General features: G+C 34.0%; 1 protein-coding gene across 4 annotated transcripts in view; it reads right to left on the bottom strand.

The window, feature by feature from the left end:
• LOC118737449 overlaps positions 1 to 9,306 on the bottom strand; it is a 43,066-nt gene extending 33,760 nt beyond the window's left edge. The window contains exon 1 of one of the 4 annotated variants that reach the window (XM_036467944.1): positions 8,330 to 9,306. The gene's annotated coding sequence lies outside the window, so the exon portion shown is untranslated. Of the gene's footprint in view, positions 1 to 7,989; positions 8,084 to 8,329 lie in introns of those variants that run through there. The other 3 variants (XM_036467945.1, XM_036467946.1, XM_036467943.1) reach the window with 3 other exon arrangements.
• Positions 9,307 to 13,308: the final 4,002 nt, after the last annotated feature.

The raw sequence follows: 13,308 nt of genomic DNA, 5'->3' as shown, positions 1-13,308 counted from the left end.
ACATAAACTTATGATGTGGATGTGTTTATACCGCTACAAACAATATAATACAAGTAAACTAAGAAGCATACAAAAGGCACCAGCTGCAGGAGTAACGAGTACATTAAGGTCCTGGCCTTCACAAGCGATGAGTGCTCTGCTCAACCTGATCCCTATCGATCTTCATCTGAAAGAAGTGGCGGTCAGACTCAGAGAGTCAATCTCGAAAGTAGCTGTAGAGTGCAAGTACGATGGAAAAGAGACCGGGTGACCTATAAAGATGCTATCACTCTATACACCAACGAATCCATGATGGATGGCGGGATTCGAGCAGCAGCCTACCTTTGAGAACTCGGCGTTCGCTGTCTCTACCTTTAGGTAAATATACAAGCATCTTCCAAGCGGAATTTCTAGGTCTTGGTGAAGCCTGTAAAATCTTGAGTAATAGCATCGGCTACAGAAAGAGCAACAATATATTCAGCCAGGCGAGAATAGATAGCGAAATAAATGTAACGTTTTAACTTTTGAAGTAAAAATTTTACGAAAAATACCTTTGACCTTTAATATGACCTTCAAAAATAGGGATTTAATTTTCCATGTGCAAGAAAGACACTTTCTCCACTTCTTTGCCCAACGTTTCGCTAACTACTTTAGCATCATCAGGGGCGATTCTTTATTACAAATATCAACAAAAAACAGAGGAAAAGAAGGTTCTTTAAAATAAAAATGATGAGTTTTGATAAAAATTACATTTCGAAAATTAGGTCGACCAGCCTACAAGAACAATGACATATAACAAAAAAACACTCGATCAAAAGTCTAGAAAGATTTTTTCTTTTTATGACTATAACTGGTTTGCAATTACTTTTTAGAAAGTCTTAAACAAATATGTTTGCTGTTCTTGTTAGGGATTCCATTTCTATGGTCGCATGGTTTTTTTATTTATTTTTTAACTTTAGATACTTTTACAGGGTGTTTTCGGAGCAAAGCTAATTTGGTATTTAATCAGACCGTTAAAATATTGAAGTCTTTTCCTTTTCGGCCTAAAAGGGGCTTATAAAAAAGTTAAAAAATAAAAAAAAATGCGACCATCGAAATGAAAATGGAAAAGCAAGAGAATCTGCATTTCCTTGGACAGGCTGAGAACAGGTAATCAAATATACAAACGCGCAAAATTTCAAGGGATCTACTTAATAGAGTAAGAACAGAAGTATACAGAATTGTAGCAGCCATCTTGGGGTACTGGCACCCGACATACAGGCGGCAAGAATAGCACTGTCTCAGCTTGAAGACAACGAAGAAAGTGTCGAACATTTTCTGTGTGAGTACCCAGGCCTTGCAAATGCTAGGTATAAAATATTAGAAAGACACCTGTAAGCGATAAAGGTATGTAAATTCATCAGATAATCAAGATAGTTCGACAAAGAAATATAGACAAAAGTTTTTCCATACAACAATACGACACTTACGACGCCGTTGTGAATACCCCAAATATTTAGGTGATACTTGACTTACTGTATTAATAGATATCTATCCTCAATATCTTTTTGCATGCTCAGCTCAAATTTTTTTATGGCCATATTAATTTTGCAATTTTTCGTCTGAATTTTTTAGAAGAACTGGAAAATAGGGTTAAAATTCATACCGGAGCGGAGTTCTGAAACATATGGTTGCTTTTACCTCATTTTTGGAAAGAAAGTGAGAATAAATGGCAAGATTTAAAATGTTCTAGAAAATTTTACTAGAGATATTAACAGACCAAATCTTCATACAAAGAATGTGAAAGTCTACAGAACTACAAATATGTCCCCTTAAAATATGCAACAAAACTTGTTCATAAGTTTAACTCTAGCTTTTTTCGAAGGTGATGGTTCAGAGCTTGAATCATGACTCATGACCATCACAATATTCGCTAACATCAGAATCTGAGTAACACATGATAACCAGAGGTGACTCCACTGCTGACCCTACTACTCCCACTTCAAAGTCGTCATTAGAGCTGCAAAACTATCGATGGCACTATCGATAGTTTCAATTTGACACCACTATCGCTGAATGGTAGCCACTATCGCGATACTATCGGAAACAAAAAATTGCCAAAGATCTACAGTAAGCCCTAGCTACCTCAAACTTGTAATCGAATTAAAAAACTCAAAGTTTTAATAACTCGAAAAGTTCGAATTTTCCTTTTTTGTTAATTGTTTAAAATTTACACTAGCAACGTGTCTTTTTTTTTGTTGCTTAAAATAACTAATTTTGTTGTCTTTAATAAAGCACACTAAATTATTGATTCAAACTAACATTTCCGTTTTTTCTACTAATATTTCCATATTCAATATAAATAGTGACGTAGTAAGGATCTCATGTTTTATCTCTTACCGATAGTATCGATGCTATCGAATGGTGAGGCCTATCGAAAACTATCGAAAATATCGAATAGTCCATCGATAGTTTTGCAGCTCTAGTCGTCATTATTAGGATCTTCTTTCGGGTTTCCTTTTTAACCGACTTCAAAAAAGAGAGGAGGTTATCAGTTCGTCGGAATATATATATAGATATATATATATATATATATATAGATATATATATATATAGATATATATATATATAGATATATATATATATAGATATATATACAGATTCCGGTCGATGTGTCTGAGGGATTTCAGTTGCGTAAAACCGCCTAAAAATATTAATTAAACCGGTTTGGAAAACCTGAGTCAATCAGCTTAGTATCCACGCCTGAACTTAAAATAAGGAAAGGCAGCTATTTTATCAATTTCATACACTCACAAAAAATAATAATGAAATAAAAAAAAAATTAACATAAGCTCTACGACTAATTAACTAAAATATCGAAAATAATTTTTTCTGAACACGTGGAGATAAATACATATTACATGCACACCATCTTAAAACGCATAAACTGTATTGGTAATGACTACAAAAAAGTTCAGCAGACAGAGCAACAACCCCTTGTAATATTTACAAACAAATTCTACTGCGTACTTTTTACGTTCATGTAAATTTAGCTTATGGTATTGTTCATATGTACATACTTACATATGTACATATGTATGTATGTACATAACTATTCGCAAAACTATACGGTCAAATATGTACGTATCTATTTGTTTAAACAAATAATACTAAATACAATAGTAGCATTTTTTTATGTTTTTACTTTGAAAAGCTTTTTAAGAGCGCAGAGAAGAACACGTGCCGAAATGTATAAATAAACAGAGAGAAAACTCCGCGCAATTGAGCTATATTTGAAGAAGAAGTCGATAGCAACAAAACATCGATGGTCCATTCACGCCACATGTACTCACAGCCAAATAACACAAGGAATGGCATAAACATTTGGTAGTGATGCCAATATGAATAAACGACTGTCTATGTATACACATTTTCTGAATTTTCGGGGTGGGAATCATTTAGGGGATTCCCTTAAACTCGTAAAGTCTTAAACCGTGTAAAACTCGTAAGTTTAAGAGGCTTTTATGGGAACGCCCTCTTTGCGAAAAGGTGTAAATAGGTGAAGCAATTTTTATTTCGTAGTATTTTCCATAACATCCCGCCATCTTGTCTCTATCACTCTTGGCTAAAATACAATCGAAAATGCCGAAAATTAGCAGAAAACCTATGTAAGTCCATACAGTTAGTGGATGAAATTCATTCATTTCATTCGCGTATTATTTTTGACATTTATTTTCATTATTTTTTCATAAATTTTAGTATAAAAATTTCGAGCCCTCGGCAACACTGAAGTTTACGAGCTCGTTTGCACATCAAATTTGCCTCGTAAATTTACGAGGGGCTCGTTGCTGACTCACAGCGCGTGGCTTATAGACAATAAAGTTGTTTGACGAGCTTTTCACACACCATCAGGGTTGCCACTTTGGTAAATTGTTACCAAAATTGGTAGAAAAAATTTGGGTTGGTAAAAAGGTAAATTTTTTCTCATTTTGGTAGATTTTTGATGAACTTTCCGTTCCCGATTTATTTTTCGTAGTTATCTCTAAATATATTATAAATTTCTTTGCATACTTTTTATATAATTACATACGTATAAATGTATATCGATATAAGGCGAACATATCGCGCTCCATTCAAAACTAATTTTACTGGAATCCGGAGGAGCTTTTGATTGCCTAAATATTTTAAATGATTATTTAAATATAAAGAAAAAATTAACAAGTATGTAATTACGCACTATGATTGTTCGCAAAAAAAAAAATAAATCAAAGCCATTTTTTATCAATGGAAAAAAATAAAAAAAATCAACGGGAATTTTAAGCAGCACATTGTTGGCTATAATCAAATAGTAGTTGCTTTAAAACTCCCTACCTTAAATTGTTCTAAAAATTCAGAGTAAAAAATTCGAAATTTAGACGAAAATTTTTGGAATTTTTCTATATGTTGTATATAGTTTGAATCGTCGATTTTTATGGATTTAGTTAAAGCAATAAAAAAATTTTACTCGAAAAATATTGCGAATATTAGAAAAAATCACCTTTTTAGTCACTGTATTTGTCTATAATAACTCGAGTTGAAGTTTTTCAAATAATGAGGTTTCATTGTTGCCTTTAGTTCCCTCACTTCCGATTTTGGTTGAAGGAAATTGAGAATATGCCAATAATATGACTCAAATACCGTATAACTAGTTAAATAAAAAGTTCTTAAAAACAATTTTAATTCTTATTGAAATAACAAAAAAAAAATATAAAAAAAAACTATAGTTTTAATTAAAAAAAATAAAAAAATAACAAAACTATAGTTTTTATTAAAATAATTATAAAAAGGTTATTGGTAGACATTTCCCAGATTTGGTAGATTTTTTTCAAGTGGATGGTAAATATTTTTTTTCGTCAGTGGCAACCCTGCACACCATACTACTTGTGCAAGTTGTCCTGTACCTGCCAATGTTACAGCCAATTTTGACAAAATGCAAACGCATATTAGCTTCTTTCAAAAGCAGTATAAATAATTACAAATGGGAAGTACAAGAAAGCACAAAGGGCACATGGTAAATAAAATCCATACAGTTTGGTTCTGGAGGTAAGCACACTATGGAACAGTGCCTTTCAGATGATACACAGAACTTTGTTAACAAACGAATCCATTTCGGCTATACTTGTGACTTCAACAAAAGCTCCATAGAATAGTCTTGCAAAAAAACAAGGTCATTTTAAAGGAACTCCATTCCCATACGACACTTTATTAGTTTTTGCTGACGAAGAAGTAACTGTTTCACTAGTTATTTCATTTATTACCGTGCTGAATCAGAAATTAAAGAAATTTCGAAAACGAAAGAAAGGGCACCCACGAATACAATGGAAGGACCAAGTGCAGAAGACCCGTATGCTCACGGGATGTACAACTGGCGTAACCACGCAAGGGAGAGAAGTTGTTTGGTCTCGGCCCAAGATGAAGAAAGATAATGTAATACAAAACGTCTGGCATCACTGGTAAGCACTCGCATTAGATTGGTGTTTAACTAAGCATCTAATTGTCTCTAAAGCGTGTGGAAAGGGGGAAAAACGTGTCCATGGTGACGAGACAAAAAAATAAAAATAAAATATTTAATTCAATGAAATCGCTTGAAGAACGTCTGAGAGAATTAATGTTTTGCGAGTATTGTATGAAATTTATTTATAAAATATTAAGTTATTTGTATGTATGTATGTACATATGTTTATATAATTTATTGTTTTGGTAACAGAAGCGATGGTGCATACGATTGTTGCTTTGCTAGTGTGACTTTTTGTAAAATAAGTACATCAAATTTTTTATGAATATTTTCTACAAATTCCATTATTATTTGAAGAATATCGTACTTTAAGCCGACGTCAGACAAACATAATTTTTTTTTTTTTTTAGATAATGACGCTGAAATTGCATATAATTAACAAAGTACATACAGTTATTCAGTTTCATCCCAAATTATTTTATTCATTAAGTCGAGTAGCACGCGCGCGTAACCTGCAGATGTACTTGGTAATTAGAATCATTAATTTACGAGACACTTATAGCTGTTAATTGAGATATTAAAGGCATATAAAACGCTCAGATATTTTAAGTATTGCTCTGTATTTTGCTTTTGCTGTCTTGCGAATAATAAAAAAAATATTACCTTGTGTCAACTTTGACCAGACTAAATACATACGGATGTACATACAAATTATTTCTGAGCTAAGTGATTTTAGTTGTTCTAGTTTTAACCCCTAATGAACAATGTACATTGTACATATGTATGTACATACACACCTGCAAACACAAATCGAATCCCTTTTTCGAATGCATTTTTAACCTTAGGAGATCTAAGACTAGAATATGTGATTAATGATATGAGTATTTATTGACTTTTTTGGTTGATTTAGCGTAATTTAATAGAGAACGCCTGGCATCACTGGCAGACACTCGCATTTGAATAGCTCTTAGGCAGCGCTGGGTTGTTATGGGTATTTTTTTTTTATAATTAAACTGTGGTATAAACAAACCATCACTAAACGATGCGGCAAAGGGGAGAAACACGTGTCTGTGATGAAGACGATGTAAAACAAAAAAATTTTCTGCTTGCCAAAACATCCCAGTTGGAAAATGTAATGTATAGTAATCGAAAAAATAAGCGGTAAGACAACACTTTTCACATCCGAAAATGCATTACTTTCCCCAAGGCGATGTCATAAGAAAAGTTGGGCATTCAGTTTTGCATTACCTAGTATCGAGAAATGAATGCTGATTACATAGTTAGCAGTAATATTATCGAGAACTCATAAGAGGTACATTATATTATTTATCAGGCATGTAATGCATTACTACTTTTTCGACTGGGATACTGCATTTTCTGCATTTTTTTAAGCTTTCTTCAAAATTGGATTTCTTGTTTCTGTTTTTTTTTTTTTTGAAGCGTTAGGGCTTTCGTGCTCAATTCGTTAATCATTTTTATTTTGTATGGAATGGTCAGAGTTTCAAGGTCTGCCGATTCAGCTTCCCTTAGAAGGGGAACATTTAAAAAAAAAAAATAGTGACACATTTGAATTTTCGAATGACAGCGCTATTGGGAGGCCTTCTAATACAGCTTCTAAAAATGATGGTCGTCTTCTTAGAAATGCAGGAGATGAAAGTATCTAAATTGCGCTGCTTTGTTGAAAATTGGTATTTCTTCATACTTATTTTTTCAATAATTTAGAAATGAATTAGACTGGTGCTTTGCATTATTGCCTTTAAGTAGATAGCAAAGGTCTTATTGCAGGGTTCTACCTGAAAACGTTTATTTAGAAGCGCTCCTCATTTTCCAACAGGTCACTTGAAGAGCGTTTGAGAGAATGAAAGCTGTATAAAATTTATTTTTAAAATATTTATTTAAATACAGTGCCGGCAAGTTTAAAGCGCTGGACTTCCCTACTTTTAAAACACCTAAGGGGAAAATAACTTTGTCTAGGTCTTTGTATGAAGGCGCCTTTGCTTCAGGAGGACACGAAATTCGGATTCAAAAAGGGATTCAATGTCTCGAAAAAATTAGGGGAAAAGGCCGTTCAGGAATTTTAATTAATTCATTTATTTAAAACAAATCAATAGCAAGCCAATCTATGAATGGGACAAAAACATTTCTATAAAGTAGAAAAACAAACTCAGGTAACTAAATGTTATATCTTTGATACTTACATAAGTAAGTGGAATTATTTAATTTTGACATAAATGAGTAATTTTGTGTGCCTTTCACCGCAATCATCGATTTCTTCATATTTTCAATAACATTGTAAAATTCTACGAAGGCAAAATATGTTTTCTTTTTTCTTTAAATTTTTACCATTAGGCAAAAACTTAAAAATTTGCATATACTTGATACATTAATTTAGCAATTCGTCCAAGTTTAGATTATCTTAAACATGCTACCTATATTGTTATAAAAAATCAATGAAAAGACGCTATTCAATTGGCCGGCACTGTATAATGGGATTTTTTTTGCTAACAAAAAGGGATAGTGCATACGATTATACTTACTAACTTAACTTGATCTGCTGGTGCGACCTTTTAATGAATTTTTCACGTTTACTGATTTGAAGGATTTTGTACTTTATACCGATTTTGAACCTGTCTTTACATACATATAGCTATTACTTTTATTATATAATGACATTGTAATTAAAAGTGAATTTTTAAATGCATTTATTTAGTTCCTCAGTTTTATTTTATTTATTTTTTTCATTCACTCGATTAGCGCGCTTGTTAATTATGAAAGGATTATTTTTTATTAGATTAAAATGTTTAAATACTAGTTGGTTTGCAAAGCACATAACCAATTATTTATTCAGTTTTATTCTAATTTATTTTATTCACTCACTTGACCTGCACACGCAATCGTAATAAGATGCAGACGTAATAAGAAGCAATAATTAACGAGACACTTATGGCTATTAGTTGCGATATTAAAGGGCTATAGGGCACTCAGCTATTTTTAGTTTTACTCTTTATTTTTCTTTTAATTCGTATTTCTTTTGTATTGCAAATTTTAAAATTTCCCTACAACTACGCTAATAACCTTGACGCTTTTTGATAGTTGCTCTCTATAATCAAAGATGGCCCTCTACATATGCCACATACATTTGTATAGCAACAACGCAAAATGCTTACACAAACACTGCGCTAAAAACAGTCCAAAATTAAAATATTCCAGCAGCATCGACCAGTATCGCCTCGTAAACACCTTATGGCTTCATCTGACTAATCGAATTCTGTTTGGAAATATGTAAGTAACTGCGTGCTTGTCGGAGCTGGTTTCCCCATCTACTACTAACCTCCCCCGCCCTAACCCTTGGTCGGTTAATGCGATGCTGAATTTGACACCGTAAATGTGTTTTGTTTTGTACGCAATCAATGAAAAGAAAAACAGAAATCTGCAGAGACATGAAATGCGCTACAAAACAAAAACGCAAATGTGCGTTTAATTGTTCACCAAAAAAATATATGTACATATATAAATGTTCATGTTACTTATTTTAGTCTTGTGTGTGTATATGTATAGCTTAGGCTTCGACTTAAAGCACTTTGTAACACCCAAAATAATAATCACGCCGCATGTGTATGTACCTATAAACATAAAGACAATAGGCTTGCCCAAATCTTCGACATACTCGTACTTTAAATCAATTTTTATATAAATTTGTAACACATTTATGTATATACTTTTATTTCATATGCTATTTATTAGAAACAATATCAAAACATTTTATGTTTCCAACAGAAGACTAAACGTTATCGTAGCTTCTTTACTAGCGCGCAATGCCAACCGAACCGCTCCACAACTAATTGAAAACTGAGCGTTATTTGCCGACGCTACGAATCGTCAACTAAGTGAAAATGTGAAAAAGCTCAACGTGCTTTTCTTGGCTCTCAAAATGTACTACACATGTTGTACTTTGCCCGTGGCTACTCAAACTTGTTAACTTTTATTGCTGTTGGTTGGGGCGCTTGTACATTAGGGTGGTCTAAACGTGCGATTGTTTAAAATGTGGGGCTCTCACCCCTAGAATTTTTCTAAATGAAAAAAAGAATATTCTTTTAAAAAAGTAAAAATTAAAAATTATTTTATATTGGAAAAAACACTTTTTCGTAGAAATAATATAGAATTTTTGAAAATCAATATTTTTCGATCGGAAAACCTTGATTCTCTGTAAGAGACTGATATTACCTGATTGTTCATTAATCCGTTTTTTAATATCAACTATTTTCTATAGGTCTCTCAAAAACCCCCAAAAAAATGCAATGGTGTGACCCATAAAAAATCATGAGTATTAAAAAATGGTTAAAAAAAATAATTGGGTGTTATTATTGGAAATCTCCTAAAGAGAAATAGAGTTTACCGATCGAAAACTATTGATTTTCAAGAAATCGATACCATTTCAAAAAGCGCTTGTCTCCATATAAAGTATGTAGATGGAAAACTTCATGGGCCTGAAGGCAGTTCTAAATGTACAGTGACGGGCAAAACTGTAACATGGTGTAACACTTTTTATTTCAGCCACCGCAACCTTTCCAAGTTCTAACGACATTCATACTTTTGTTGTATATTGTTATTGGTACACCCCTACTCCCACTCTCATAAAGATTTGAAGTCAATCCAACAACAATAATAAAACCAGCAGACAAAAATGTAAATTAAGGCATGTGTTACAGTTTTGCACTTATATATTTTTAATAACTTTTTGACAATTTTCACGAAAACAGAATTGTTAACGCAATGTTCAATATACTTTTGCTTTTTTTAGTTCCTGGGTGCAATTTGGCGTACCTTATTTGTATCTCTGTAAAAATTCTGGAGGTATATCCTTCCATATATCCTTGGTTTGATTTCGCAGCTCATGTACTCCATTGGACGGACTTGGATACTTAGTAAGCTGTGCTTTTAGTTGATTTTGCGAATTCTCGATGAGATTCATGTCCGCGGTTTGTGGAGGTCATTTCAAAATAGCAAATTTTTGCTTTTGCATCCAGTTTTTGCGAACATATGCAGTATGTTTTGGGTGATTTTTCAGCAGAAACTCTCATTTTTCGCTACATCTTGCAAATTTTGTTGAAATATGAACATACACTGTTCTCTACGCATAATGCGTACTAACGGACAACCAATATTTTTGAAATACAACCCCAAACTATTATTGACCGACCACTGTGATTCACAGTTTGCCTTACATGATGCGCTTAGGTTTAATTTGGGTCTTTGGTCCAATACCATGCCCGGCCATCTGATTGAAAGCGATTAATTTAGTCTTGTCAGACCAACTAACCTTCAATTAAATCTTAAAATTTTGTTTTTTTATTGAATTCTGTAAGGGCTAACATATTCCAATAGGCAACGGTCCCGTTTTCGTGCGATCCGGCAAAATGCTACCACTCTCGCGCATGTATTTTGATCGAAATGGTTTTTTTTCTTATATTATGCCTTTGCGTTCAATTTGACAATTCTTCGCCCCGCTGTCTACTGATTTGCATTCAATTTTAGTACTTTAAGCGGTTCTGTAATAGTGGCTGCAGCGCTTCTTGCTACTAAGTTCAGAAGATATCGGACCGTAATATTATTTTACAGACTTCCTTTGTCCTTAACAACAATTTAGGCTATATTTTTTCTCAGTCTTAACATTTTCACGTGGCGAGCTCCATAATTTTTTGCCACTTTTCCTACGGTCCCGCGTTTCCGCAGTAAATCTATTATTTACATTTATTTTTCCTGATTAACCATATTATTTACTGGTAATCACTTCTTGATTAAATTACAATACAGAAAAAAGTCATCTGACTTCCAACTAAGTAAAAGATAACTGTCAAATGCAAAACTGAGAGTGAGTGCATAACTGTAACATTGGCCTTAATTTACATTTTTGCCTGCTGGTTTTATTATTGTTGTTGGATTGACTTCAAATCTTTATGAGAGAGGGAATAGGGGTGTACCAATAAGAATATAGAACAAAAGTCTGAAAGTCATTAGAAGTTGGAAAGATGGCGGTGGCTGGAATAAAAAGTGATACACCATGTTTGTTCATCACTGTATATATATTTTTTTTTTTTACAAAAAAAAATACGTTATTCTGTCTATTTAGAAAAATCCTAGGGGGTGAGAGCTTAATATTTTAAAAATTTATTCGACCACCCTATTGTGCATACATTGTGGGTATAGAAGTGTCGATGATGATGTGGAGTGCCTTGGTACTGGTGGAAATAGTTGCCAATGGAAAGTAAAATGTAGAACATTTCTGAATAAGCTTCCAAAATCAAAAAACAAAAATTATACAGTAGTTACATATATCGATGGTCTTCTGCAATAACGACACAATCCAAAATTCAAAAATGAAAAATCTTGCTACTGTGAAATGTCTTAAAACTCTAATCCTTGTCTAATCCACGTTTTGTCCTTACTAAAGTAAGTGCTAACGACAAATCGTTACATCCAAATAAACGAATGACAAAACTGTATACCTTTGGCTGATGAAAATGAACGATTTCCAGAAGCGATCAGATACAGATAACAGATCAAATAAGCACCAGAGTTAATAAGTGACATAGAACGTTTTACAGTATCACCGACGATATACAAAATGTTTACTAGTATTTGATAGTTTTTCGTAGGTTTGCCTTCAACAATTCAAAAAACTTGGGCGCAGGACAGTAATAGAATATCTTCATGTGACATATAGTGAGATTGAGACGGCCTTGAGCACGCTACTATCAGGGTGATCCATCTGGAGCTGTTTTTATTTTAAATAAAACACTTATAGCAGAACTAGATATCTGAATCTTTATTATTACCCGAAAAAATCTCTGGTATTTACTTTTTAAAAATAGTCTCATTCAAATGCTGTCCGTAGACAAACATAACCTTCAATAGCGAGCACTACCGCATGACACGGCTGTCCCCACGACAACCGAGTTTTACCCGAGCAAGGGCTGTTCTTTCGGCAATTTAATCTGGTTTATGTCGGCGAAATCTCTTAAACGTTATTCCTCCATTGGGCAACATCTGCTCCGTAATCTTCTGCTCAGGGCTGGCATAGAGTCAAACGCAGGGACGGTTGTATCCAAACTCCACCTCGATCAGGTGCAACACCTGCAAGGGGTGGAGCTACTTCCGCACATGTCTGCACTTAAGAACTGGCCGGCAGTGGACCAGTAGTTTGTGGCCCCATGCTGTGCATACCGGACCGCCTCTCCGGCACACCGGAGTTCACCCGAGCAAGACAACACCAACTCAACCACACCCCAACACAACACAACCATAGACACACACGGACTCAACCGCATCCCCACCAACGCTCCGCCGCCTGCATATCCTAGTCCTTCTCGGTATGTCGGTCCAGACTATATCGTAACAAAACATCAGTCAAGTGCAATTCCTGCCTTGTCTGGTGCCACTTTAGGGCATCTTCCGGACTGCGCACCACGCGAGATTGGACGAGTGACTATGTGGGTCGCTGCTGTGCGGGGCACCGAAATTGCGCATATGGAAACTGTGCATTTAGACATTATTTCGGTTTCAACCGAAACTGTGCATGTATGCTTTATTTCGGTTTTTACCATATGCATTATTTCGGTTTTAAACCGAAACTGTGCATGTATGCATTACTTCGTTTTTTTTTCATATGCATTATTTCGCTTTTAAAACGAAAGTATGCATATGCATAATTTCGGTATTTTCTCATATGCATTATTTCGGTTTTCAACCGAAACTGTGCATGTATGCATTACTTCGGGTTTTTCATATGCATTATTTCGGCTTTCATCCGAAACTGTGCATGTATGCTTTATTTCGGTTTTAGCCATATGCATTAT

This window comes from Rhagoletis pomonella, unplaced genomic scaffold, assembly GCF_013731165.1.
Source record: "Rhagoletis pomonella isolate Grant_MI unplaced genomic scaffold, Rhpom_1.0 Rhpom_scaffold_00004, whole genome shotgun sequence".
Lineage (NCBI taxonomy): Eukaryota > Metazoa > Arthropoda > Insecta > Diptera > Tephritidae > Rhagoletis > Rhagoletis pomonella.
The sequence above is the reverse complement of the archived record's forward strand: the minus strand, read 5'-3'. Positions and strand labels throughout refer to the sequence as shown.